The 8,287-nt window shown below is 46.7% G+C and overlaps 1 pseudogene; it reads left to right on the forward strand.

Moving 5' to 3' along the window:
• Nucleotides 1-304: 304 nt before the first annotated feature.
• LOC127483738 (adenylate kinase isoenzyme 6-like) lies at nt 305-679 on the forward strand (annotated as a pseudogene).
• Nucleotides 680-8,287: the final 7,608 nt, after the last annotated feature.

Below are 8,287 nucleotides of genomic sequence, written 5' to 3' on the forward strand. Positions count from 1 at the left end.
TATGTGTAGCATATCATATTTATACTTTATTGCTTATACATATAAAGTAAAAAAGTATATAAACAATTAAACTATATAATATACACTTTCAATACATACTTTATATATTTTAAATATATGTGTTAACATAGATACTTGGAAAAAATCATCCTAAAAGGCTATTGATTCCATTACCAAGATTAAGGATAATTTTTTTGTTTCTTCCTTGTGCTTTTCTTTTTTAAGAAAATCATTTATTTATTTGAAAGGCAGAGTTACAGAGAGAAAGGGCGAGAGAAAGATTTTCCAGGCCGCCGGGACGACTATGTTGCTGCCGAACATTCTGCTCGCTGGTGCTCCAGGGGTTGGGAAAACCACACGAGGCAAAGAACTTGCATCAAGATCAGGACTGAAATACGTTAATGTGGGTGATTTAGCTCGAGAAGGTGAATTATATGATGACTTTGACGAAGAGTATAATTGTCCCATTTTAGATGAAGATAGAGGGTTGTAGTGAGAAGAAACTAAATGACAATATTCAGTGTGAGATTTTTCAAGTTCTTTATGAAGAAGCAATGGAGTCGTACAAGGAAGAAATTGTGCGCATCAGTTGCCCAGCAATAAACCAGAAGAACCAGAGGAGAACATAAGTCAGATCTTGAAATGGATTGAGCGGTAGATCAAGGACTGTAACTCTTGACTCACAGAACTGGCCCCTTCAGTCACTGTTGTTGCTCTCTCTCTCTGCTCACTTTGTAGAAATTGCCCATGTATCAGTAAAAATTGTGCTGCAGGACTAAAAAAAAAAAAAAAAGATTTTCCATCTTCTGGCTCACTTCCAGATAAGTACAATAGCTGGGCTTGGGCCAGACATCTAGAATTCCATCCAGGTCTCCCATGGATGACAGGGGCCCAAGGACGTGGGCCATCTTCCACTGCTTTCCTCGGCACGTTAGCCGGAAGCTGGATTGGAAGTAGAACAGCCAGGACTCTAACTGGCACTCATCTGAGATGCTGGCGTTGTAGGTAGCAGGTTAACTGGCTGGACCACAACACTGGCCACCCCTTTTGTGCTTTTCAATATGGTCTAAGCTTCTTTTAGTAAGCAGAGTTTTATATTTACAGTTGTTATCACCATCTAACATTTACTGAATAATTATCTTACTCTTGGCATTTTGTGAAGTACTTTGAAAATTTCTGGAATATGTAATGAATGTAAATTTCAAATGTTCTTTATACCCACCATAGGTAACTGGCATCACCATAGTTTGTAAATACGCTATTTTTTTTTAAAGGCAGAGGATAAGTTCCTCTCACAACTGCTCAGGGTGACTCATCACCAAGTGCGATAGAAACAGCTCGTGGGTCACTCCCACAGGGCACCGTCCCTGACTTCTAGTTCTGCCGAGACAGGTCGTGCGGTAGCCAAGCCACCTTCTTAGCGTTCGTGTTCCCAGCATCACGCAGGAGTCTGCAGAGGTAAATAATCACACATTCAACTTGTTGAGAGACCGGAACAAGTAATTACAGAGCATCCACTGTGCACAGGCGCTCCGACTCGGGCTGCAGCTGGGAAACTAAGAGAGAAGATGACCCCTTTGGGGGTTGGCAAATTACAGACAGACGAGCAGGCCACTGTGTTATGTGATAAACGCTCAGAGAGAAGCCATGGCCGAGGGGTGCAGGAGGCAGGCCGCCGTCTTGGGGATTTCTCCATGCGAGCACACATCAGAAGCATCTCCAATGCTGCATTCTGGACCCACTGAAGCAGAGGCACCGGGGCAGAGCCCTGGGAACACCCCGGTGCTTCTGACTCGCAGTCAGGCTCAGAAATCACCAGTCCCTTCTCCTCCACTTGCATGGTATGTGGCATGGTCTGTTGGCTGACAGTAATGTTCTCGTAGATAAAGGAAGGAGAGAGAAGTTTCTAGAATGGGAGACATTGAGATGGGTATGGAAGGGTGGGTAGGACACGTTGGGTTTTTTTCTCTCATGCAAGCAATGCCCTATGGGGTAATACGTCTTGCACAAGTGATAAAGAAGATATCTTTCCCTGGGAATTTTTTTTCTCTGTTTAAAACAATTGAAAATATTTAACAATAAATAATAATAAAGTATTTGTGTAAAAATTCCTATCACTGAACATCCAATTCAGCACCCATTCATCAAACAATTGTGTTCAATAGAGATTTTACAATCTACTTTGAGCCAATTACTTCTCTAATCAGTGAGCAAATAAGTGACATGACCCATGACCTCACGAGTTTATTTAGATAAGTAGTCGATGGAGAGAAAAAAAGAGGAGTAAGAAATAAATGATATGGACTAAGAAAAGTTTGACTTGTTCAATTTATATGAACCTCGAGGCTGGATTCGTATCTTCCCACACTAGTGAGCTGGTGACTGAGCTGGGAAAGACACTGCTGGTCTCCTTTCCAGTATCCACCTTCTCCTTCTTTCCCCTCTGTCACTACAGCGCAAACGTATTCAGCAGGGGAGAACAACCTTAACATTTTCAGCTTCCTTTCCGTCTAGGCAGGGAGATGTGATGTAAGCAGAAGTCACCAACTGAGGTTTTCTTTTTTTTTTTTTTAATTTTTATTTTTTCAAGTAGAGCTATAGACAGTGAGAGAGAGAGAGACAGAGAGAAAGGTCCTCCTTCCGTTGGTTCACCCCCCAAATGGCCGCCACAGCCGGCGCTGCACAGATCCGAAGCCAGGAGCCAGGTGCTTCTTCCTGGTATCCCAAGCAGGTGCAGGAGCCCAAGCACTTGGGCCATCCTCCACTGCCCTCCCGGGCCACAGCAGAGAGCTGGCCTGGAAGAGGGGCAACTGGGACTAAAACCCAGCACCCATATGGGATGCTGGCGCCGCAGGCGGAGGATGAACCAAGTGAACCACAGCGCCGGCCCTGAGGTTTTCAATCAAATTCTTTTTCCCTTCTACCTTTTCTGGGGCTGAAAATCCAGATGTAATGGCTGGAGCACCAGTGACTGTCTTGAGACCATGTGGGAAAATCTGAGCAAATTCCAGAAACCTCAGCTCCAGTATCCCTGTGGTGTCAAAGGAAGTCCATCCTCTACCTCCAGATTCCTCAGTCTTTGAGAAGCATGGATGCTGCGTGTGTAAGCCCCACGCGTCAGATCTCTGTTCCTAGCAACAGTTCTGCTCAGGCACTGCTATCTGCCAGAGCCCAGATTACGCCTGGAGAAACCTACCAATGTGCTTTCCTGAACTGGTTCACGTAGCTTGCAAACAGAACTCCCATTCACCATGAGAGGATGAGCGAGCATTTGATGAGGAATCTGCTAGTTCATTCCCCTCTGCTGTTACACAGAGCACAGCCAGCTGCCCATGCAGGTACTGGGTCTTGTCTGACACCAAACCCAAAGCCTTAGTGCTCCCACGCTCCTCACTCCTACTACCCTGTGTCGTCACTGAGTCAACCTGAGAGAGACTCTCCTCCCAGTCCACAATGCGACAGGCCGTCTGGTCAGCCATACGTTTTATTTAATCATTTCACTGGGGATCAATGTCTGAGACCTAGGGGAAGGCTTCGCTGTCATGGGAGAGTGCAGAGAAGGCCAGGCGCCCCTCTCACGCTCACAGAAAATCTGCTCCTGCCCTCAAGCCTGCAATTCCATTTCCTTTGCTTTGATAAACTACAAGTGATTTTAAATTGAGTCATAAATTTCTCCAGGTCTTTTAAAGACCAACCCTGCCTTTGATTCTCTCATTTCCCATGGCAGTGAAATTTGGAATTTGGTCAGACACACACACACACACACCACTTTGTGCACAGTTCGACTGGGAGCTGCAAATTTACAGGCTGTGCTTTGCAGAATGACCTTGACTTTCTAATAGTCTGGGGTGGAACCAGAGAGATTGCAGGTGTGGATGGCCCAGGGTTGGCGGGTCTCCAGGACAGCCCCCAGCTGCGACTACAGAAGAACCCTGACACCACGGGCTAAGAAGTGAACCATCTGTTGGTGGTTCTAACACATCCTGGAGTTGACTATATTGACCTCTTGTTTTGGAGTCATACATGCAAATGAGTTTTTAGAGCATGCGCGATTTCTAACTTACACACTCGGGCTTGGTTACCAAGTCTGAATGGTTCCGAAGCAGGAAGCCATTGTGCTCAGTGAGAAACGCTTAGTAAACACCATCTCACCTGTAAGTCCTCGGCAGCCCCCAGTGGATCTCATGCCAAGGACCCCCAGCAGGTGCACGGGCTCCCCATGGAGTCAGTTCATGGGTGGGAGACAGGGAAGTAATGGTGGTGCCCTTCCACATCAGCAGAAGGGGTGCTTGAGGCCTGGACGCAGGAGCAGGGTCCCTTCTTCTGCACCCCATACACTTCCGGGTGGCTCACTGCGTGCAGGGCAGGCCTTCTCATTTCCAAGTCACAACCAGTTCTAGTCTATTCCACAGCAAAAGACAACGTCTCCAACTTGGAAGTTTTGCCTAAAGTCACGCTCATCCCCAGCGCTGCCTGCACGCTGCACACTCTGTCCACGTTACCCCGGCTTGGTCTGACTTGATCACACACAGCCTCAAACTCCTAGCCTCTCCCATTATCTTCTCCTTCCCTGTCCCCACCTCTCCCTCCTGCAGCTGACCTCAGGAAACACTAGCGAGCAAGTAGTATGCACCAGATTCTCTCTAGGGTGTGAACAACCTGTAGACTTCTCAACAACCATTCCTCCACTGTCCTCTCCAACTGTCCTCACTTCAGAAGTCTGAATTTGAGCCCCAGCTCTCCTTCCTGCTAGTGGTATAGTGCCCAGTAAATCACTTTCATGTACAGCTTTCTTAATTCACTCATATCTTCAGTCATGCATTCAAATACTTACTAAGCAGCAGTATAACATAGTATTTAAAACAGGCAGGTGGCCCCGGATTCCAATCCTATCTGTGAAGCCAACAAACATTGTAAACCTGGACAAGTTGGTTAACCTCTGTGATGGCTTTGGCATCATTAAAGTGGCAATAAGAGTGGTACCTATTTTAAAGGGTTGTTTCCTTTTTTTGTTTGTTTGTTTAAAGTCAGAGTTGCAGACATGGGAAGGAGAGAGAGACAGAGAGACAGAGAGATGGAGAGAGATCTCCCATCTGCTGGTTCACTCCCCAGATGGCTACAATGGCCAGCGCTGGACCAGGCAGAAGCCAGGAGTCGGGAGTTTTTTCCAGGTTTCCCATTTGGGTACAGGGTACTTTTTAAAGCTTATGGAAAATTGAATTAAAAATAATTTTGAAATCCGTGTATAATTTTGTTTATAATATGTATTTCCCATGAACTTTTTGGGGACCAATCTATGCATGGATTTCAAGTTTTTGCACCAAAATAAACTTATATTTTCATTTCATTTTCCATAAACTTTTTGAAGTACCCTCATATCTATGAAGGAATATAATAAACTTGGGGGTAGGGCATGTACTTTCAAAAGTGATAAAGATAAAAAAAAAAAAAAAAAAAACCTTCCAGGGCCAATGCTATAGCATAGTGGATAAAGCTGCTGCCTGTGATGTCAGCAGTACCATTAGGGCACCAGTTCAAGCCCTGGCTGCTCCACTTCTGATCCAGCTCCCTGCTAATGTGCCTAGGAAACCAGCAGATGGCCCAAGTGCTTGGGCCCCTGCACCCACATGAGAGACCTAGAATAAGTTCCTGGCTCCTGGCTCCTGGCTCCTGGCTTCAGCCTAGCCCAACCCTGGCAGTTGCAGCCATTCTGGGGACAGAACCAGTGGATGGAAAACCTCTCTCTGTCTCTCCCTCTCTCTCTGTAACTCTGCCTTTCAAATAAATAAATCTTGAAAAAGAAAAAAAAAAAAAAAGAGGTGGATGACCCAGGTTTATCCACGTAGGCCTGATTTGATTACAAAGCCCTTGCAAGGGAAGGGAGAGACAGGGTCATGTGCTGTGATGTGAGAAAGACAGGATCTGCCACTGCTGGCGGTGAGGACCGGGGAGGGGGCCACCAGTCCAGGAATGCCGGCAGCAAGCAGCAAGAGGCTACATTCTGTCCTAGAGCCTCCGGAAGGGACACAGCCCTCTCTACACCCTGAGCTGCGTCCAGCGAGATTCATTTCAGACTTCTGACCTTCTGAATGGTATAGAGACAGATCTGTGCTGCTTCAGGCCGCCAGCTTTGGAGTAATTGGCTACTGCAGCCACAGGTCATGGTCCCATTGCCCCCATCTGGGCACTGGGGAGCCCACCTGGAGCCCTGCTGAACATGGTTCGGGTCTCTGGGGACTGGAGTCTGGGAGGGAGCGCTGGGTTTCTGGGCTTCCCCACTCGCCCCCATCACTAACGGGATGCACCTCTCAGTCATGCACAGTCTTGCTTCCCGACAGTCGACAGTCTCTGTTCAACGTAGATCATGGGGGCGAGAGTCCTTGGTCATCACAGCAGTTCTCCTCTGTTAATAAAGACAAGAGCACTAATAATAAGGGAAACAGGGGAGTGAGGAACCAGAAGGGAGCTCTCTGCACTTGCCACTTGTTGTTCTGTCACCTAAAACTGCCCCCCTAAAATGAAATCTATTGATTTTTTAAGTAATACAAAAAAAAAAAAAAAAGCAAAGGGAAAAGGACTTAGAACCAACTTATGCAGAAGGTCTTGTTAGCAAGAGGGAAATGAGATCTGATGGTAAAATAATGAGGGTGCTTTTCAAAGCATAAAAGGAAGCCCCATACTGTGTAATTAAATAAAGAACCAGGGGCGCAGGGCTCAGCTCCATGGCAGCTCTTCTGATCCTGGGGGTGCAGGGTTTCCGGTGTCCCAGGCTCTTACGCTGGGTGTATCACTTAAGGAAAATGGGCCAGGGTCCTGCCAAGTAATTTTAACACCAATGGACCCCGATGTACAATGCCTTAGGATTTTTCTATTTTTTTTTTTTTTTTAGTTTTAGCACTTAAATTTTTTATTTATATAAAGGGAACAAATTTCATAATGCAGTTTTAAGAACATAATGCTACTTCTCACCCTACCCTTGCTCGTTGGCTCCCAGACTTCTTCCTTCCTTTCTTATTTTTCTTTTCATTTTTGCAAGCTTAACCCTCAACTGAATAAGGAATTCAACGAGTAGTAAGTAGGAAAACCAATGTTTCTCAGGAGTATACACACGGGCTATAAACAATAATTAAATCTCAAAATGTCAGTTTTGCCCATTTACATCATACCTTTTTGTATTCTGTATATGTTATCACAAATCAGGGAAAACATATGGTATTTGTCTTTTAGGGACTGGCTTATTTCCCTAAGCATAATGGTCTCCAACTGCATCCATTTCGTTGCGAAAGACAGCTGTGAAAAAGATGTCAGGATGGTTTGAAAAGTGAAGAGCATTTAGTGGAAACCGCTGGTTGAAGCTTGCTCTTGAACCTTCCCCAGGCGGGCAGTAGGTGCTACGCTCCTCTCTCCCAGGGCTGGGCAGCAGCTGTGAGCACAGCCCCCAGGAGCCCCAGTCACACCGGGAAACCACCACGGCTCTGAGCTGCTTAGCTGGGATGTTCTGTAGGTCAGGTGAATTTCATGCACTTGCAACTTAGGCTAATGTCAACAGACGGCGGACACCCAGTGTTGGGATGGGACCCCAGCCGAAGCTGAGTAGCAAGTGCAGGTTCCAAGCCTCTCCACCATTCCCAGCCTCATCCGGGTGGGAACCATCTGAGACTGCCAATGGCAGAGGGGCCCCTGGGCTGCTCTGCTCCTCCCCATCAGAGAGGTCTCCCTTTGTCTCACCATGATGCCAGGGCAAGTAAGAAAGTGGCTGCCTCCGTGTTCCTGACCGACTTCCCAGGAAAAGCCTTGGGGGAGACTGTGGGCGTGGGGACAGAGAAGTGTACCCAGTTAACGTTCCTGTTCCTACTCTCTCCCCTAGAGGCTGTGGTCAGAGCAAGAATCCCATCCCTGGGCTTTACCTTCTACTCCCAGGCAATAGAAAGAAGCAACTTTGTCTTTTCCCATTTTATAAAAAACAGTGGAGGGGTCATCATAGCTGGTTTAAGCCACTACTTGGGATGCCAGTATCCCATACTGGAGCCAGTCTGAGTCCCAGCTGCTCCACTTCTGAAACAGCTCCCTGCTAGTGCACCTGGGAAGGCAGTGGAAGACGGCCCAAGTGCTTGGGCCCCTGCCATCCACGTGGGAGACCCTGATGGAGTTCCAGGCTGCTGGCTGCCATTGCAGACATTTGGGAGAGTGAGCTAGTGAACATGACATCTCTGTCTCTCCCCGCCCTGTCACTTTGCCTTTCAAATAAGCGGAAATAAATCTTTAAAATAAGATAAAATAGGAGGGC

Source organism: Oryctolagus cuniculus, chromosome 12, assembly GCF_964237555.1.
Source record: "Oryctolagus cuniculus chromosome 12, mOryCun1.1, whole genome shotgun sequence".
NCBI lineage: Eukaryota > Metazoa > Chordata > Mammalia > Lagomorpha > Leporidae > Oryctolagus > Oryctolagus cuniculus.